Below are 21,739 nucleotides of genomic sequence, written 5' to 3'. Positions count from 1 at the left end.
AATTTGCTCCTGGATCTCCGGATATTCATCTTCTTTCAGATCGAATCTAACTTCCGGGATCACTGATCTCAGACCCATTATTTTAAGATAATGGTCTGAATGTTCTTTAGATAAGAACTTCCCTTTATTCCAAAGTGGTTTTGGAACGCTCTCTTTCTTGCCTCTTGGAGTGGGTTGTTTTCCTTTAGGAGCCATGATCTTAGTGATCTCGAATAAACACACCAAACTTAGAGGTTTGCTTGTCCTCAAGCAAAAGAAAAGAAAGGAGAGGGATAGAAGGAGAGCTAGGTGCAATTGTTGATGGAGGAGGAGGGAGGCCGAACCCAAATTTAAAGGGATGGGGGGGTGGGTTTTCGAAAAATTGGAAAAGATAAGATAAAAAGGTTGAGTTGAAAAAGATAAGATAGAAGATATAGTTTAATTTTGAAGAGATATGATAGATTTTTGAAAAAAGATAAATCTGAATTTTGAAAAAGATAATATGGAGATTTGAAAAAGATATGGATTAGTTGAAAAGATTTTAAAGTGAAAAAGATAGATTTGTTTTCAGAAAAGATTTGAAAAGAGTTGGATTGAATTTGGAAAGAGGGATTTTTAGAAATTAAGGATTTTAGAAATCAGGGTTCTTAACATGTTCATGTAAAAATCATGCATTGAAACATAAAATTTGAAATTAGAATGGAAATACGTGTGGAAAAAATGAATTTGGCTCCTCCCTGCCTTCCTGGCGTTTGAACGCCCAAACACTACCTGTTTTGGGCGTTCAGCGCCCAAATGCTGCTCTCCTGGGCGTTCAACGCCCAGCTGCTGCCATTACTGGCGTTCAACGCCCAGTGGATGCCCATTTTGGGCGTTGAACGCCCAAAATATACTTTTACTGGCATTTTCTTGCCAGTAAGCTCTTTTTCTCTGTTTTGTGTGCCGAGGTCTTCTGTAAATGATTATTTACCTTGTTGTCAATGAACTCTATATAAAAATAAAAATAGAAATAGGGCAAAATGCTTAGAGGATTGTTGCCCCATGGCTGGGTTGCCTCCCAACAAGCGCTTCTTTATTGTCTTTAGCTGGACCTTGCTGAGCTTTTAATCTAGCTTCAGCCTTGAGCATTCTTGCTCAATGTCGCCTTCAAGATAATGCTTGATTCTCTGTCCATTGACAATGAACTTCTTATCAGAATCAATATCTTGAAGCTCCACATAACCATATGGTGATACACTTGTAATCACGTATGGTCCCCTCCACCGGGATTTCAGTTTCCCGGGGAATAGCCTGAGTCTAGAGTTAAACAACAGGACCTTCTGTCCTGGTTCAAAGATTCTAGATGACAGCTTTCTGTCATGCCATTTTTTTTATTTTTCTTTATAAAGCTTGGCATTTTCGAAAGCTGTGAATCTGAATTTCTCTAGCTCATTTAGCTGGAGCAATCGTTTTTCTCCTGCTAATTTGGCATCAAAGTTTAGGAATCTTGTTGCCCAGTAGGCCTTATGTTCCAGTTCCACGGGCAGGTGACATGCCTTACCATACATGAGTTGGTATGGAGATGTCCCTAAGGGGGTCTTGAATGCTGTCCTGTAAGCCCACAGAGCATCATCCAAGCTCCGTGCCCAATCCTTTCTACGGGTATTTACTGTCCGTTCCAGGATTCTCTTTAATTCTCTATTAGAGACTTCAGCTTGCCCATTGGTTTGTGGATGATATGGAGTGGCCACCTTGTGGCGAATTCCATACCGAACCATGGCAGAGTAAAGTTGTTTATTGCAGAAGTGAGTGCCCCCATCACTGATTAGTACTCTAGGGACACCAAACCTGCTAAAGATGTGTTTCTGGAGGAACTTCAGCACCGTTTTAGTATGATTGGTGGGTGTGGCAATAGCCTCAACCCATTTTGATACATAGTCAACTGCCACCAGAATATAAGTGTTTGAGTATGATGGTGGGAAAGGTCCCATGAAGTCAATTCCCCATACGTCAAACAACTCAATTTCTAAGATTCCTTGTTGAGGCATGGCGTAACCATGGGGCAGATTACCAGCTCTTTGGCAACTGTCACAGTTACGTACAAACTCTCAGGAATCTTTATAGAGTGTGGGCCAATAGAAGCCACATTGGAGGACCTTGGTGGCTGTTCGCTCACCTCCGAAATGGCCTCCATATTGAGATCCATGACAATGCCATAGGATCCTCTATGCCTCTTCTCTAGGCACACACCTACGGATTATTTCGTCTGCACATCTCTTAAAGAGATAAGGTTCATCCCACAAGTAGTACTTTGCATCAGTAATTAATTTCTTCTTTTGTATCCTGTTGTACTCCTTGGGTATAAACCTTGCAGCTTTATAGTTTGCAATATCGGCAAACCATGGTGCTTCCTGAATGGCAAATAAATGCTCATCAGGAAACGTCTCAGAGATCTCAAGAAAGGGGAGGGACGTCCCTTCCACTGGCTCTATCCGGGACAGATGATCAGCCACTTGGTTCTCTGTCCCTTTTCTGTCTCTTATTTCTATATCAAACTCTTGCAGAAGCAATACCCATCTGATGAGCCTAGGTTTTGAATCCTGCTTTGTGAGTAGATATTTAAGAGCAGCATGGTCAGTATACACAATCACTTTTGATCCTACTAAGTATGATCTGAACTTGTCAATGGCGTAAACCACTGCAAGTAATTCTTTTTCTGTGGTTGTGTAATTTTTCTGGGCATCATTTAGAACACGACTGGCATAATAAATGACATGCAGAAGCTTGTCATGCCTCTGTCCCAATACTGCACCAATGGCATGATCACTGGCGTCACACATTAGCTCAAATGGTAACGTCCAGTCTGGTGCAGAAATGACTGGTGCTGTGACCAGCTTAGCTTTCAGCATTTCAAATGCCTGCAGGCACTCTGTGTCAAACACAAATGGCGTGTCAGCAGCTAGCAGATTGCTTAGAGGTTTTGCGATTTTTGAAAAATCCTTTATAAACCTCCTATAGAATCCTGCATGCCCCAGAAAGCTTCTGATTGCCTTAACATTGGCAGGTGGTGGTAATTTTTCAATTACCTCTATTTTTGCTTGATCCACCTCTATTCCCTTGTTTGAGATTTTATGCCCAAGAACAATTCCTTCAGTCACCATGAAGTGACACTTTTCCCAGTTTAAAACTAGGTTGGTCTCTTGGCATCTTTTCAGAACAAGTTTTAGGTGATCAAGGCAGGAGCTGAATGAGTCTCCATATACTGAGAAGTCATCCATGAAGACTTCCAGAAATTTTTCCACCATATCAGAGAAAATAGAGAGCATGCATCTCTGGAAGGTTGCAGGCGCATTACATAGCCCAAATGGCATCCTTCTATAAGCAAACACTCCAGATGGACATGTGAATGCTGTTTTCTCTTGATCCTGGGGATCTACTGCAATCTGGTTATAGCCTGAGTAGCCATCCAAAAAGCAGTAGTAGTCATGACCTGCTAGTCTTTCTAGCATCTGGTCTATGAATGGTAAAGGAAAATGATCCTTTCTGGTGGCTGTATTGAGCCTTCTATAGTCAATACACATGCGCCACCCTGTAACTGTTCTTGTAGGAACCAGTTCATTTTTTTCATTATGAATCACTGTCATGCCTCCCTTTTTTGGGACAACTTGGACAGGGCTCACCCAGGGGCTATCAGAAATAGGATAAATAATCCCAGCCTCTAGTAGCTTGGGGACCTCTATCTGCACCACTTCTTTCATGGCTGGATTTAGCCGCCTTTGTGGTTGAACCACTGGTTTAGCATTATCCTCCAATAGGATTTTGTGCATGCATCTAGCAGGGCTTATGCCCTTAAGGTCACCTATGGACCACCCAAGAGCTGTCTTGTGTGTCCTTAGCACTTGAATAAGTGCTTCCTCTTCCTGTGAATTTAAAACAGAGCTTATGATCACTGGAAAAGTGTCACCTTCTCCCAGAAATACATATTTCAAGGATGGTGGTAATGGCTTGAGCTCGGGTTTAGGAGGTTTTTCTTCTTTCAGAAGAAAGTTCAGAGGCTCTTTCATGTCCTCTAAATCCTCCAAATCAGGCTGAACATCTTTAAAGATGTCTTCCAACTCTGATTCGACACTCTCAGCCATGTTGATCTCTTCTACCAAAGAGTCAATAAGATCAACTTTCCTGCAGTCTGTTGATGTGTCTGGATGCTGCATGGCTTTGACAGCGTTCAACTTGAACTCATCATCATTGACTCTCAGGGTTATTTCCCCCTGTTGGACGTCAATGAGGGATCGTCCAGTTGCTAGGAAGGGTCTTCCTAGAATGAGAGTAGCACTCTTGTGCTCCTCCATTTCCAGCACAACAAAGTCAGTGGGAAAGGCGAATGGCCCAACTCTGACAATCATGTCCTCAATCACGCCTGATGGGTATTTAGTGGAACCATCAGCAAGTTGGAGACATATCCGGGTTGGTTTAACTTCTTCAGTTAAGCCAAGCTTCCTGATAGTGGATGCAGGTATTAGGTTGATGCTTGCCCCAAGATCGCATAAAGCTGTCTTGGTGCAATTACCTTCTAATATGCATGGTATCAGAAAACTCCCAAGGTCTTTAAGCTTTTCAGGAAAGCTCTTCAAAATGACTGCACTGCATTCTTCAGTGAGGAGAACTCTTTCTGTTTCTCTCCAATCCTTTTTATGACGCAAGATCTCTTTCATGAACTTGGCATAAGAAGGTATTTGCTCAAGTGCTTCTGCAAATGGAATCTTTATTTCAAGAGTTCTGAGATAATCTGCAAAGCGAGCAAATTGCTTATCCTGCTCCTCTTTCCGGAGTTTTTGAGGATAAGGTATCTTGGCTTTATATTCTTCAACCTTAGTTGCTGCAGGTTTATTGCCTACAGAAGTGGTTGAAGAAGCCTTTTTAGAGGGGTTGTCATCAGCACTTGTGTGTGTCTGATCCCTCACTGGCAATTGAGTGCCAGAGTTCGAAGCTGGAGTGACGTGAGAAGCAAACTCCTTGTCTGTTCCTGGCGTTTAAACGCCAGGATTGTTCCCCTTTTGGGCGTTCAGCACCAGATCCTGCCCATTTTGGGCGTTCAACGCTAGATCCTTGCCCATTTCTGGCGTTGAACGCCAGTCCTGCTTTGTTTCTGGCGTTGAACGCCAGTTTTGTCCATGGTCTGGGCGTTCAGCGCCAGCCTTCCACCAATTTTCTGGCGTTTTAGCGCCAGAATTATTTTTCCCTGGGCTCTTACTGTCCTCAGGTGAATTTTGGGTGGTTTGCTCATTTCTAAGCTTTTTGCTGCCTTGAGGTGGGGTATTTAATGTTTTCCCACTTCTTAGTTGAACTGCTTGGCATTCTTCTGCTATTTGCCTTGACAACTGCTGCTTTGTTTGCTTAAATTGTTCGTCCATATGTATATTAGCCATCCTTGTCTCTTGTAACCTGTCTTTAAATTCGGCTAGCTATTTTGTTAGAAAGTCCAATTGCTGATTGAATTCAGCAGCTTGTTTTACAGGACTGAGTTCAGCAGTTACTGTTTTAACCTCTTCATTCATGGAAGGGTTGCTGCTTAGGTACAGATGCTGATTCTTGGCAACTGTATCAATGAGCTCTTGAGCCTCTTCAATTGTCTTTCTCATGTGGATAGATCCACCAGCTGAGTAATCTAGAGACATCTGAGCTCCTTCTGCAAGCCCATAGTAGATGTCTAACTGAACCCACTCTGAAAACATTTCAGAGGGGCATTTTCGTAGCATCTCTCTGTATCTCTCCCAGGCATCATAAAGAGATTCATTATCTTCTTGCTTGAAGCCTTGGATGTCCAGCCTTAGCTGTGTCATCCTTTTTGGAGGGAAATATTGATTCAGGAATTTTTCTGTCAGTTGTTTCCATGTCTTTATGCTTGCCTTAGGTTGGTTATTTAACCACCTCTTAGCTTGATCTTTTACAGCAAATGGAAACAGTAATAGTCTGTAGACATCCTGATCTATTTCCTTATCATGTACTGTGTCAGCAATTTGTAAAAATTGTGCCAGAAACTCTGTAGGTTCTTCCTGTGGAAGACCGGAATACTGGCAGCTTTGCTGCACCATGATAATGAGCTGAGGATTCAACTCAAAGCTACTGACTCCAATGGAGGGTATGCAGATACTACTCCCATATGAAGAAGTAGAGGGGTTAGAATATGACCCCAGAGTCCTCCTGGACTGTTCATTTTCGCTTAGGTCCATGATGGAGAAAGGGAGATGATGTAAAATAGAAAAAATATTTTTATTTATTTATTTATTAATTTATTTCAAAAATAAAATAAATTAAAATAAAATAAATAAAAATGAGTAAAAGATTTTCGAAAAAGTGAGGAGAGAGAAAGTGGTTAGGAGATTTTGAAAAAGATATGATGATTTTTGAAAAAGGTTTTAAATTTTGAAATAAAAATCTGAATTTTTAAAGGAGAGAGAAAAACAATAAGATAACACAGGATTTAAAATTTTTTTGATCTGAGGTTCCTTATTTTCGAAAATTTTGGGGGGGGGGAACACCAAGGAACACCAAACTTAAAAATTTTAAGATCAAGACACAAGGAAAACTTAAGAACACTTTGAAGATTCACAAGAACACGAGAACACAAAGGAAGAACACCAAACTTAAAATTTTTAGAAAACCAAAACAAATTTTTGAAAAACACAGAAAAATCAACAAGAAAACACCAAACTTAAAGTTTGGCATAGGATTTAATAGAAAAATTATTTTTTTTTTGAAAAATATTTTTAAAAAGAAAATAAGGATTCTAAGATTCTAACACAACAATAATAAGAGACTCTAAACAAAAAAGAAAAATTTTCCTAATCTAAGCAACAAAATAAACCGTCAGTTGTTCAAACACGAACAATCCCCGGCAACGGCGCCAAAAACTTGGTGCACAAATTATGAATCACACTTTTCACAACTCGTACCACTGACCAGCAAGTGCACTGGGTCGTCCAAGTAATACCTCACGTGAGTAAGGGTCGAACCCCACGGAGATTGTTGGTTTGAAGCAATCTATGGTTATCTTGTAAATCTTAGTCAGGAAGTCAATTATGTTTATCAGTTGAATTGCAAATAAACAAGAGAGCATGGATTAAAGGTTACTTGTTATGCAGTAATGGAGAATATATTGGAGTTTTGGAGATGCTTTGTCTTTTGAATCTCTGCTTTCCTCTGTCTTCTTGTTCACGCACGCACGTCCTCCTATGGCAAGCTGTGTGTTGGTGGATCACCGTTGTCAATGGCTACCTTCCATCCTTCCAGTGAAAACTACGCTCACGCGCTCTGTCACAGCACGGCTAATCACCGGTTGGTTCTCGATCCGGTTGGAATAGAATCCCTTGATTCCTTTGCGTTTGTCACTAACGCCCAGCCTTCAGGAGTTTGAAGCTCATCACAGTCATTCAATCCTTGAATCCTACTCGGAATACCACAGACAAGGTTTAGACTTTCCGAATTCTCATGAATGCCGCCATCAATTCTAGCTTATACCACGAAGATTCTGATTAAGAGATCTAAGAGATACTCATTCAATCTGATATAGAACGGAGGTGGTTGTCAGGCACACGTTCATAGGTTCATCACAGTTAAGCGCGAATGAACATCTTAGATAGGAACAAGCGTGTTTGAATAGAAAACAGAAATACTTGCATTAATTCATCGAGACACAGCAGAGCTCCTCACCCCCAACAATGGAGTTTAGAGACTCATGCCGTCAAAGAGTACAAAGTCCAGATCTAAAAATGTCATGAGATACAAAATAAGTCCCTAAAAGTTGTTTAAATACTAAACTAGTAGCCTAGGTTTACAAAAAATGAGTAAACTATGATGGATGGTGCAGAGATCCACTTCTGGGGCCCACTTGGTGTGTGCTGGGCTGAGATTTAAGCAATTCACGTGCAAAGGCCATTTGTGGAGTTGAACGCCAGTTTTTGTGCCAGTTTGGGCGTTCAACTCCAGCTTTTGATCCTTTTCTGGCGCTGGACGCCAGAATTGGGCAGAGAACTGGCGTTGAACGCCAGTTTACGTCGTCTATCCTTGTGCAAAGTATGGACGATTATATATTGCTGGAAAGCCCTGGATGTCTACTTTCCAACGCAATTGGAAGCATGCCATATCGAGTTCTGTAGCTTCAGAAAATCTACTTTGAGTGCAGGGAGGTCAGAATCCAACAGCATCAGCAGTCCTTTTTCAGCCTGAATCAGATTTTTGCTCAGCTCCTTCAATTTCAGCCAAAAAAATACCTGAAATTACAGAAAAACACACAACTCATAGTAAAATCCAGAAATATGAATTTTTTTCTAAAAACTAATGAAAATAGACTAAAAACTAACTAGAACATACTCAAAACTACATGAAATTAACCCTAAAAAGCGTATAAAATATCCGCTCATCATAAATCCAAGAGAAGAGTGCAAGCCCATAACCATGGAGGTAGAGGCCAAATCTGAGAAGAATGGGAAGGCATTGAACGCTAGTAAAGAAAGTTTCACTGGGCGTTCAACTCCCATCCTAGCAACAAAGCTGGCGTTGAACGCCAGCCAGGGAGCACTGGCTGGGCGTTCAACGCCCAAACACCCAGGAACTCTGGCGCTGAACGCCAGTGAGGAACCCCTCACTGGGCGTTCAACGCCCACACACCCAAGGAAGCTGGCATTGAATGCCATCAAGGACATCCCTACTGGGCGTTCAACGCCTAAAATGACAGAGGGACTGGCATTTCCAGTAAGGGTGCACAGTATGGGCGTTTAACGCCTAAAGAGCTCACAAAGCTGGCGTTAAACGCCAGTGAAAGCCCACCTTCTGAGTGCTCAATTCCCACTCAGGAAACCCCTATCACAGAACCAAAGGAAGCCAAGGCTTACATAAATACCATAGAGGTTCCTTTGAATGCACTCCTGCAGTGCATAAGTTCTGATGAATACTCATCCTCAGATGAGGATGAAGACACTAGGGAAGAGCAAGTTGCTCGGTAGCTAGGAGCTCTCATGAAGCTGAATGCCAATTTATTTGGCACAAAGCCACGGGAGGAAGAACCTCCATTGCTTTTCAAAGAACTCCATGCTTTAGTTCAGCAGAAGCTACCTCAGAAACTTCCAGATCCTGGAGGCTTTCTAATCCCTTGCACAATAGGCACTATGACCTTTGATAAGGCTCTGTGTGACCTAGGTCAAGTATTAACCTCATGCCACTCTCTGTAATGGAGAAGCTGGGAATCCTTGAGGTACAAGCTGCAAACATCTCATTAGAGATGGTAGACAAGACCATGAAGAAGTCATATGGCTTAATAGAGGATGTCTTGGTAAAAGTTGAAAACCACTACATCCCTGCATACTTCATAGTCTTGGACATAGGAGAGGATGAGGATGACTTTGTCATCCTTGGAAGACCTTTCCTAGCCACTGCCAATGCTATCATTGATGTGGCTAAGGGAGAACTGACTCTACAACTAGGGGAGGATCACATCTTGTTCAAGATGCCTCATCCCAATTCTCCCTCAAATAAAAGAAAGATAAATGTGCAACACCTAGTGTTCTAACCCTCTCTTTCTGTGCAGAGATTTACAGAGCCCCTAGACATCAATTCTAAGTTTGGTGTTGGGTAGCCATCAACAAGCTCTAAGAACAAAGGTTCTAGGAAGAAAGTACCTAAAGGCTGGAGAGACAAGAAAGTCCCAACTGAAGGCCTCTCACCTGGCATGAGAGTTGTCTTCACCAAGAAGCCAGTCTTACCATACACAGTGAGTCTTATCCTGTCTTTAGAGCATGTGGAGCTCATTCATGAGAAGACAGGAAGAAAGTTCAGTGTCAGGGGAAAAAATCTGAGCCCATACTCACCTCCGTAAGGAGCTAACTGTCAAGCTAATGACGTTAAAGACGCGCTTGTTGGGAGGCAACTCAACCATATTTAATTATTATATTATTTATCACTATTTTATTTTTAAAGTCACGATCATGTGCATCAGTCAAAATAGAGACAGAATTCACAGTAGTGAAAACATAACACTCTGGATAGAGTGTTATTCAAAGTTGAACGCCAGTCAGGGAGCTCTGGCTGGGCGTCCAACGCCCCTAATGGGAAGCATTGCTTGCGTTGAACGCCAGCCAGGGAGCAACCCCTGGGCATTCAAATGCCAGTGCAAGAGAGCAGGGAATCTGGAATTCCTAGCCTCTCAGGACTAGTGGGTCCCACAACATTTTCACCTACCCCACTTACTTTCACACTTCCCCATACACACTTCCCTATAAATCCTAGCCCAATCACATCCATACCACTTCCCCACAAATCAAATTTCCCACGCAAAACCCAACCCATGGCCAAACCTAACCCTATCCACCTCCTATAAATACCCCTCTTCATACCCCCTTCATACACACACCTTTTATACCCTTATACACCCCACTTGGTCGAGAGCCCTCTCTCCCTCTATCTTCCTCTATTTCCTTCTTCATCTACTCTATTCTTCTCTTTTCTTTATTTTTGCTCAAGGACGAGAAAAGTTTAAGTTTGGTGTTGGAAAAGCATAGCTTTTTTTTCTTTCCATTACCATTCATGGCACTCAAGGTTGGAAAATCCTCTAGAAAGAGGAAAGGAAAGGTAGAGCCACCCCCTATGAATCTTGAGAGATGGAGAGATTCATGACCAAAGCCCACCAAGTCCACTTCTATGAAGAAGTGGCAGAGAAGAAAGTGATCCCTGAGATCCCTTTCAAGCTCAAGAAGAATGAGTATTCGAAAATCCGAAGAGAAATCTGGAGAAGAGGTTGGGAAGTCCTAACCAATCCCATTCAAGATGTTGGGATTATAATGGTACAAGAGTTCTATGCTAATGCATGGGTTACTAAAAATCATGACACTAGTGTGAACTCAAATCCAAGGAATTGGAGCACCATGGTCCGAGGGAGAATCTTAGATTTCAGCCTGGAAAGTGTGAGGTTGGCGTTCAACTTGCCTCTAATATAAGGAGATCCTCATCCTTACACTAGGAGAATCAACTTTGATCAAAGATTGGATCAAGTGCTCTCAGATATCTGTGTGGAAGGAACACAGTGGAAAAGGGATTCCCAAGGCAAGCCCATTCAACTAAGAATGGTTAACCTTAAGCCCATAGCTAAAGGATGGTTGGAATTCATCCAAAGATCCATCATCCCCACTAGCAATCGGTTAGAGGTGATTGTTGACAGAGCCATCATGATCCATTGCATCATGATTGGAAGTAAGGTGGAAGTACATGAGGTGATTCCTCAAGAGATGTAGAAGATAGCTGAGAAGCCTTCCACCAATGCAAGGTTGGCATTCCTACACCTCATATGTCATCTATGCAATTCAGTTGGAATTGTCATAAATGGAGATATCTCCATTGGGAAGGACAAGTCCATCACTAAGAAGAAGATGGAGTAAACTAGAGAGCGTGTACAAGAGCCTGTGCAGCCGCCTCAATATGAGATCCCTGAGATGGCTCAAGGGATGTATTTTCCTCCTAAAAGCTATTGGAATCAATGGCAAACTTCTCTTGGAGAACTAAGTACTAACATGGAGCAATTGAGGGTAGAGCATCAAGAGCACTTGATCACCCTCAATGAAATAAGAGAAGATCAAAGAGCCATCAGAGAAGATCAAAGGGCTATGAGAGAAGAACAACAAAGGCAAAGGAGTGACATTGAAGAGATCAAGCATCACATTGGATCCTCAAGGAGGAGCACTAGCCACCACCATTAAAGGTGGATTCGTTCTCTTTATCTCCTTTCCTGTTGTATTTTTCTGTTTTCTATTGTATTTTATCTGTTCTCTTGTTCTAGTTGCATGATCATTTGCATTTATGCCTTAAAGTTGTAAATATTCCATATATCTCTCACCTTTCTTAAAAGAAAATTTTATTTGAAAAGAATTGAGAGATACATGAATTTCAAGTTATATAATAAGAATAGTTTAATTATGCCGATGTGGTGGCATTGCTTTTATTTTCTGAATGTATGAATAAACAGTGCATATTTGAAGTTGAAATTTATGAATGTTGGCTCTTGAAAGAATGATGATGAGAGTGAAAAATTATTGGTAATCTGAAAAATCTCAAAAATTAGTTCTTGAAGTAAGAAAAAGCATTAAAAGAAAAAGAAAAAGCTTGCATTCAAAAAAAAAGGCACAAAAAAAATAAAATAAAAGAGAAAGCAAGCAGAAAAATCCAAAAGTTCTTTAAACCAAAAGGCAAGAGAAAAAAGCCAATAGCCCTTAAAACCAAAAGGCAAGGGTGAAAAGGATCTAAGGCTTTGAGCATCAGTGGATAGGAGGGCCCAAAAGAACAAAATCCTGGCCTAAGCAGCTCAACCAAGCTGTCCCTAACCATGTGCTTGTGGCGTGAAGGTGTCAAGTGAAAAGCTTGAGACTGAGCGGTTAAAGTCGTGATCCAAAGCAAAAAGAGTGTGCTTAAGAACTCTGGACACCTCTATCTGGGGATTCTAGCAAAGCTTAATCACAATCTGAAAGCATTCACCCAGTTAAAGTGTCTATGGCATTTATGTATCCGGTGGTAATACTAGAAAACAAAGTGCTTAGGGCCACGGCCAAGACTCTAAAAATCTGTGTTCAAGAATAAAAAAGAACTTAACTAAGAGAGTCAATAATATCATCTAAATTCTAATTTCCTAAGGATACCAACATCTCTGAGTTTCAATGGATAGTGAGATGCCAACACTATTCAGAAGCAAAAAGCTACTAAGTCCCGCTCATCTAATTGTAACTGAGCTTCATTAGAAACTCTGAACTTTATTGTATCTAAATTTTCTTTTTTATCCTACTGTGTTATTAGTTGCTTGGGGACAAGCAACAGTTTAAGTTTAGTGTTGTGATGAGCGGATATTTTATACGCTTTTTGACATCATTTTCATATAGTTTTTAGTATGTTTTATTTAGTTTTGATTAAGTTTTTATATTTTTTAGTGTTAAATTCACATTTTTGTATTCTACTATGAGTTTTTGTGTTTTTTCACAATTTCAAGTATTTTCTGGCTGAAATTGAGGAGTTGGAGCAAAAGTCTGATTTAGAGACAGAGAAAGCACTGCAAATGCTCTCCAGATCTGACCTACCTGCACTCGGAAGAGATTTTCTAGAGCTACAGAAGTCCAAATGAAGCATTCTCAATGTCTATGGAAAGCTGACTTCTAGAGCTTTCCATCAATGTATAATAGTTTATACTTTGCTTCGGATTAGAAGGCCCAAAACTAGAGTCCAACGCCAGCCTCCTACCCCCTTCCAAGCATCCAGCGCCCAAAGAGCAGAGACCAGCGTCCAAACGCCCAAAGAGGACCCCCTAGCCAGCGTTCAATGCCCTAGATGTTCTCTAGCACATGGATCTCATCAAATCTCAGCCCAAACACTCACCAAGTGGGCCCCAGAAGTGGATTTTAGCACTAAATAGATTGTTTTACCCTTACTAGTCATTAGTTTAGTATTTAAAGTAGAAGATCACTCTTTGTTAAGGATCTTCGCCCATCATACACATTATTTTCAAATTTTGCATTGTATTTCCTTTCAGTATGAGTTTCTAAACCTCCTAGGTTGAGGGGAGGAGCCTTGCTGAGTCCTATGAATTAATAAAAGTATTACTGTTTCTCTTCGATCCATGTTTGATTAATTCTAAGATGTATATTCGTTCTTCATCAATATGAATGTGTTGAACTGGCATAAGATTATCACATTCTACATGGGTTCAGAGTGTGTCTTTCATCGGACAATGATGAAACACCCGCTTGACTATACATCTCTCAGACGGCTAATCCACGACTTCGTTGGGGACTTCTCGAGACATCAGTTCAGTGGATTTTTAGGGAGATTAGGGTCTCTGTGGTAGACGCTAGAACCAAAGGTGCAGCATCCTCTGATCCGAAAGATTTGACCTTGTCTGTGGCATTTTGAGTATGATCATCAAGGAGAATGAACTACAGGAGCTTCACCCTCAATCAGAATGGATTCGCAACCCTGGGGTTCAGATCTGGAAGAGTATTGGCGGCTGCTCAAACCAGCGTCAATCACATACAGCTTGCCATTGAAGAAATCACTCACAAGCAAAGGAATTAGTACTACCAGAGTTAATTCAGAAAGACAACGCAACTCCAATCCTCAACTATATTCCTATTACTGATCCCTTTCAAATTCACAATCAAATTGCATCTAAACATAACCTTCTTATTCGCCTGACTAAGACCTGCAAGATAACCATAGCTTGCTTCAAACCACAATCCTCGTGGGATCGACCTTGACTCGCTCAGGTATTACTTGGATGACCCAATACACTTGCTGGTATAGTTGTACGAAAGTGTGGGGATTCGTGCACCGGTCATCCAGGGTGTCTATATACTTGAGCAACACCTCAACTCGGCTTTGGAATTTCCGAAATGAGTTCTCATTTTGGAGAGCTAGTTTCCTAGCATGCTGGCTCGAGTTAATCATCTATTTAGTGAGGTTTATAAACTCTTGTAACATGTCCTTAACAATGCCATTTACAAGATACTTATGGGAAGAAGATGTCCCTACAATGGATGGAGGAAGGAGACTTTCTTCTTCTTCTTCTTCGAACACAGTCTCCTTGGTTGTCTTTATGCCCTTTTCCTTAGATTTTATTGCACCACCACCTTTGAGATATGAAATCTGTCTTCTATGGTCTCATTGCTCAGATCAACAGCAAAGTACTCAAAGATACAAGTAAAAAATATTCCATATGAAAGAGAGACATTTTTATCACTTTTGATATAGTCAAACATATGGCACATCATCAAGTAAGCAAAAGAGATTTTTATTTTGTTGAGTATAGCATATAAGACCAAGGTATCACAGAGGATAACCAACCACTTTGAGGCAGTAGAATGTGAGTGATAAGACGGTGAAGCTGGGCTTTGGAATGACCTAGGACTCTATGATTTGGTGTGACGCCATCCATAAGGGATATGTTCTCACATATGTTGGTCAAAATATCTTTGTGTGAAATTCCAAGATTATTATCCCACTTTTCAGAAATGTAGGCATTTACTCCTATATCAGAATAAGCTAGGGCCAATAATTTCTTGTTCAAATAAATTTGGCATCCCTTAACATATGAGTGAACAGAAGCCTCACTATATTGCATGTTAGCATAGAATTCTCTGACCAAATCAGGGTATACAGGCTTTTGAATTTCAAAAAGTCTTTTCTAATCCAAGTATCTAAAATTTTCAATAAAATTAATTCCTTTTTTAGCCAAAAGATTTTAGGTCAGCAACAAAAGTAGAGCACAAGAGTTGTTTGGAAACAATGTCTCTGTAAAACTCAAAATTCATGCTAGAAAAAAACCTTAGAGGATCATAATGAGAATGAAGGCATTTTCCAAAAAGAGATTTAAAGGCAATAGGATCAGGGTAAACAGGTACCTTTATAGAGTTAACAAAAAGTGTTTTATTACTTTTTGATGGGCGAGAAGAGGGGACCGAGCGTCCTTGAGGATGGGAGGTAGATCGAGGAGGAGGAGAGATTGGTGGTTCCTCGTCTATCATGGGTCACTTCCCTTTTGCTACTTTTGCCCTTGAAGTGCCTTCCTCTTGAGGTGCTGAAGACAGCCTTGGATTGGTGGTCTTGGTTCTAGCCATTGATTTGGGTGGCTGAGACGAATGAGATGAAGAATGTGAATGTATGTGTATATGTATGTGGGATTGTAATTTTTGTGGCGGGTTGCAAGGTGGACGTATGGTGCCGATTTTTCTACGGGTTGCAACCTTCTTTCTCATCTTAAAAGGAGATATGAAGGAAAAGAAAGTGGAAGTAGTGGAGTAATGGGAGAAGATGAAAAGTTAACACTCAATAACTACTTTAAATGCTAAAAAATCCTTTGAGAAACACAAACAGAACAAATAATAAAAAATATGAATCAAAAAATTTTGAAATTTAAAATTAATGCTAGCAGTTTTTGAAATGACAAGTCAAATAAACTTTTGAAAAGAAACTGAAACTTGATTTGACTTGAATAAAAGGATGAAAGTAAATATTATTTTTGATGTTAGTGATCAAATCAAGCAATGAGGTCCACTTCATAAAATATATTATCTTTCTCTTGGGCCCAATGGTAATTTTAAGGGAACACAATGGACCACCAAGGATTCAGTCTTGTCTTGGATTAATCAATTTTACCAATACCCAGAATGAACTTCTTAGAACATAGAGGGAGTCATCATTTGTCCAGTTTTGTCTCCTATCGACCTGAGAGACAAAAACAACCAGAAAGCCATTTAAGCATATTTAGTTCAAAAACTCAGCATCAACAATTCCTATAGTAATTCTCAATTTATAAAATCTATCTTCACATAGAGGTTTTGTAAAAGTATCAGCCAATTAATCCTCAGATTTCACAAATTGTATATCAATTGTACCTTTTTGCGCATGTTTTCTTATGGAGTAAAATCTCACTTTAATGTGCTTAGTTCTTAAGTATAGAACAGCGTTTTTAGAAATATTTATTGCACTCAAGTTATCACAAAATAGAGGAATACTATTGACTTGCAATTTGTAATCTACAAGTTGTATTTTAAGCCAAATTAATTGAGAACAACAAGAGGAAGATGCTATATATTCGGCCTCAATCGTGGATAGAGCAATAGTATCTTGCTTCTTGCTTGACCACACATTCAAGGATTGTCCAAGAAGGCAATAAATTACTGAAGTGCTACTTCTATCAACACGGTTTCTGGCAAAATCTGCATCACAATAACCAACAATACAAAACTAGTCAAATTTGGGATACCAAAGGCCAAAATCAACAGTGTCATTAATGTACCTAATGATCCTTTTTCACAACAGAAAGATGTGATTCTATGGGATGAGATTAAAATCTAGAACACACACCCACACTATAAACAATATCCGGTCTAGAGAAGGTTAGATACATGAAAGATCCTATCATTCCCATATACCTTGTTTCATCCACATCTTTCCCTTTTTTATCCTTTTCAAGTTTGGAATTTAGATGCATAGGTGTACTGATTGGTTTAGAATTTTCTAAACCAAATTTCTTTACTAACTCTTTAGTATATTTACCTTGGTGCACAAAAATTCCACTAGGAGTTTGTTTGATTTGGAGTCCTAGGAAGAAGGTGAGTTATCCCATCATACTCATATCAAAATCACTAGTCATTAATTTTTCAAATTCATCTAGGCTTTATTTGCCGATCCAAAGACAATGTCATCCACATAAACTTGAACAAGCATGAAATGATCATTAGATTCTTTAATAAAAAGAGTTGTATCTATAGTACCCCTTTGAAAATCATTTTTCAACAAGAAAGAGCTAAGTCTTTCATACTAAGCTCTTGGAGCTTGTCTTAAACCATAAAGAGCCTTAGAGAGTTTAAAAGCATGGTTTAGGAAATCTTTATTTTCAAAACTAGGAGGTTAGCTACGTATACTTCTCTATCAATAAAGTCATTCAAACAAGCACATTTAACATCCATTTGGAAAAGCTTAAACCCTTTGTGGGCTGCATATACAAGCAATAATCTTATTGCTTTCATTCTAGGAACTGGATCGAATGACTTGATAAGCGGATATTTTATACGCTTTTTGGCATCATTTTCATATAGTTTTTAGTATCTTTTGCTTAAGTTTTATTAAGTTTTCATAGGTTTTATTGTAAAATTCACATTTTTGGATTCTACTATGAGTTTATGTGTTTTTATGCAATTTCAAGTATTTTCTGGCTGAAATTAAGGAGCTAGAGAAAAAGTCTGATTCAGAGGCAGAGAAAGCACTGCAGATGTTGTTCGGATCTGACCTCCTTGCACTCGAAATAGCTTTTCTGGAGCTACAGACATCCAAATGGAATGTTCTCAACGAATATGGAAAGATAACATCCAGATATTTCCAACAATGTATAATAGTCTATACTTTTCTTCAGAATTGAAGTCCCAAAACTGGCGTCCAAAGCCAGCCTCCTGTTGTATTCTGGCGTCCAGCGCCCAAAGGAGAGGAGACCAGTGTCCAACGCCCATAAAAGACCCCCTAGCCAGCATTCAACGCCCTAGAGGCCTCCTAGCACAAGGATCTCAATCAAGCTCAGCCCAAACATTCACCAAGTGGGCCCCGGAAGTGGATTTTAGCACTAAAAGACTATTTTACCCTTATGTAATCCTTAGTCATTAGATTAGTATATATAGAACAAGGATCACCGTTGTTCAGGACTTTTTGCCACATTTTCGAATTACACATTGTATTTTCTGTCAGTATGAGTTTCTAAACCTCCTAGGTTGAGGGGAGGAGCTCTGCTGAGTTTTATGAATTAATAAAGTATTACTATTCTTTCTCAATTCGTGTTTGATTCTCTATCCTGAGATATATCTTCGTTCTTCATCATCGTGAATGCGTTGAACCGGCACAAGGTTATCTCATTCTACATGGGTTCAGAGTGAGTCTTTCATCGGACAATGATGAACCACTAGCTTGATTATACATCTCCTAGATGGCTAATCCACGACTTCGTTGGGGACTTCTCGAGACACCAGTTTAGCCGAGGTATAGGGCGATTAGAGTCTTTGTGGTAGAGGCTAGAACCAAAGGAGCAGCATTCTCTGATCCGGAAGATTCGACCTTGTCTGTGGCGTTTTGAGTAGGATCACTAAGGAGAATGAACTGCATGAGCTTCACCCTCAATCAGAATGGATCCACACTAACCCTGGGGTTCAGATCTGGAGGAGCATTGGCAACCTCTAAACCGGCGTTGATCACATACAGCCTGCCATAGAAGAAATCACTCATATTTGAAGAAGACAGTAAGACCGAATTAATCCAGAAGAACAAATCATCTCCAAGCCTTAACCATCGTCTTATCACTAGTTATAATCAAACATAGTAATTCCATCTTCAATTTACTTTTATGCGTTCAAACAAACAAACTACTTTTCTATCTGCCTGACTAAGATCTACAAGATAACCATAACTTGCTTCAAATAACAATCCTCGTGGGATCGACCCTGACTCGCTCAGGTATTACTTGGACGACCCAGTGCACCTGCTGGTTCAGTTGTACGAAGTGTGGGAATTCGTGCACCAAGTTTTTGGTGCCGTTGCTGGGGATTGTTCGAGTTTGGACAACTAACGAATTATCTTGTTGCTTAGATTAGGTATTGTCTTTAATTTTATTAGAGTCTTTAATTTTATTCTCTTTTTTCGAAAAAATCAAAAAAACTTTTCAAAAAAAAATCTTTTCTTTATTTAATCTTTATTTTTGGTTTGAGTCTTTTGTTTGTGTTCTTGTCGAATTTTCGAATTTCTTGAGTCTCTTTTCTAAAAAAATTTTCAAAAATAGTGTCTTTTGTTTGAGTCGTGTGTCAATCTTTAAGTTTGGTGTCTTCTTGTGTCTTTTCTTTAAAATTTTCGAAAATTATGTCTTTGGTTTTCAAAATTTTTAAGTTTGGTGTCCTTTGCATGTTCTTATTTTCTTTGAATTCTTTGAGTTTTTTTCTTTGTGTTCTTCTTGATCTTCAAAGTGTTCTTGTTTTTTTTTATCTTAAAATTTTTAAGTTTGGTGTCTCTTTGTGTTTTTCTTTGCAATTTTCGCATATTAGGTGTTCTTAGATCTAAAAATTTTAAGTTTGGTGTCTTTTTTTATTTTTCTCATTCTTCATTAAATCAAAAATAAAAAAATATCTTTTCTAATCTTTAATTTAAATTTTCAAAAATCTTGCCATTTAATTTCAAAAATTTTTAAATTAAGTGTTTTCTTGTTAGTCAAGTCAAGATTTAATTTTTAAAATCATATCTTTTTCAAAATTACTATCTTATCTTTCTATCTTTCTTTAAAATTCAAAAATCATATCTTTTTCAAATCTTTATCTTATCTTATTTCAAATTCAAAATTTAAAATTTAAAATTTAATTTTCAAAATCAAATCTTATCTTATTTCAAATTTTAAAATCAAATCTTTTTCAAAAATTAAATTTCAAATCTTATCTTTTTCAAAATCTTTTTTCAAATCTTTTCAAATTCTTATCTCATCTTTTCTAATTTCAAATTTTAAAATCAAATCTTTTTTCAAATATTTTCAATTTCTTATCTTATCTTTTCTAATTTCAAATTCAAATATTTTCTAATCTTTTATCTTATCTTGTTTTCAAATCTTTCTTAATTAGTTAGTTGTTTTCTCTTTCTTCTTTTTCAAAACTTCCTAACTACTTCTTATCTCTTCTAATTTTTGAAATTTCTTCTTCTATTTCTCTCTCTTCTTTTTCGAAATTCATCACTTAATTTTCAAATCTTTTTAATTAATTAAGCTTTTAATTTTCCATTTAAAAATAAAAACAAAAATATTTTAATTCTAGTTTCTAATTTTGCTTTTAAAATTTCGAATTCTTCCTCTCTTTTATTCGAAATCTCTCTTTCATCTCTCCTCTTCTATTCTTCTTTTCTATTCTTCTTCACATCTCACTGGGAGTTTCCTATACTCTGGTATAGAAGCTTCCTTTCTTGTCGGATCTCTGCTTTCTTTTGTTGTTTATGACCAGGAACAGAAACAAAGAACCTCTCTTTAATCCTGATCCTAAACCTGAGAAAACTCTAAGGAAGCGTTTGCAACAAGTTAAAGCACAACATTCCGGAAGAAACCTCTCAGAAAATTTCGAACTAAAAGCAGAACACATGGCAGCCGAACCTAATTATAAAGGAGAGGTAAGAAAGGTTCTTGATGCTTACACCAAGCCTACCTCTAACTTCTATGGTAGAAGTATCTCTATACCTGCCATTTGGGCTAACAACTTTGAGCTAAAACCTCAATTAGTGACCTTAGTTCAACAGAACTGCCAGTACCATGGACTTCCACAGGAAGATCCAAATAAATTCTTATCTGACTTCTTGCAGATATGTGACATAGTCAAGACCAATATAGTGAGTCCTAAGGTCTATAAACTTATGCTCTTTCTTTTTGCAGTAAGAGACAGAGCTAGAGTGTGGTTAGATTCTCAACCTAAAGAGAGTCTTGACACATGGGAGAAGGTGGTCAATGCATTCTTGACCAAGTTCTTTTCACCTCGAAAGTTGAGTAGACTTAGGGTGGAAGTTGAAACCTTCAGAGAAAAAGAGGGTGAATCTCTCTATGAAGCTTGGGAGAGATACAAGCAACTTATTAGAAGATGTCCTCCCAACATGATCTCAGACTGGACCACACTAGACATCTTTTATGATGGCCTTTCTGAGATATCCAAGATGTCACTGGATAACTCTACTGGTGGATCACTCTACTGGAAGAAAATGCCTAAAGAGGCAAGAGAACTCATTGACATGGTTGTAAACAACTAGTTTATGTATACTTCTGAAATAAATCCTGTAAGTAATGGGGTAGCTCAGAAGAAAGGAGTTCTTGAAGTTGACACTCTGAATGCCATATTGGCTCAGAACAAGATCTTGACCTAGCAGGTCAATATGATCTCTCATCATTTGACTAGAATGCAATCTACAGCTGGCATCACTCAAGAAGCTTCTTTTGAAGTAGAAGCTTATGATCCTGACCAACCCACCATGGAGGCGGTAAATTACATGGGAGAACCCTATGAAAACACCTACAATCTCTCATGGAAGAACCATCCTAGCTTTTCATGGATGGATCAGCAGAAGCCTCAGCAAGGCTTCAATAGTAATCAAGGTGGAAGAACCCAGAATAGGTTCAATAACACACCACAATTCCCATTTTTCCAAGGAAATATGGAGACTCCTAAGCAGAGCCTTTCTGACTTAGTCACTATAGTCTCCA

Source organism: Arachis ipaensis, chromosome B1, assembly GCF_059453495.1.
Source record: "Arachis ipaensis isolate K30076 ecotype BB chromosome B1, ASM5945349v1, whole genome shotgun sequence".
Taxonomy (NCBI): domain Eukaryota; kingdom Viridiplantae; phylum Streptophyta; class Magnoliopsida; order Fabales; family Fabaceae; genus Arachis; species Arachis ipaensis.
Note: the sequence above shows the minus strand (reverse complement) of the source record.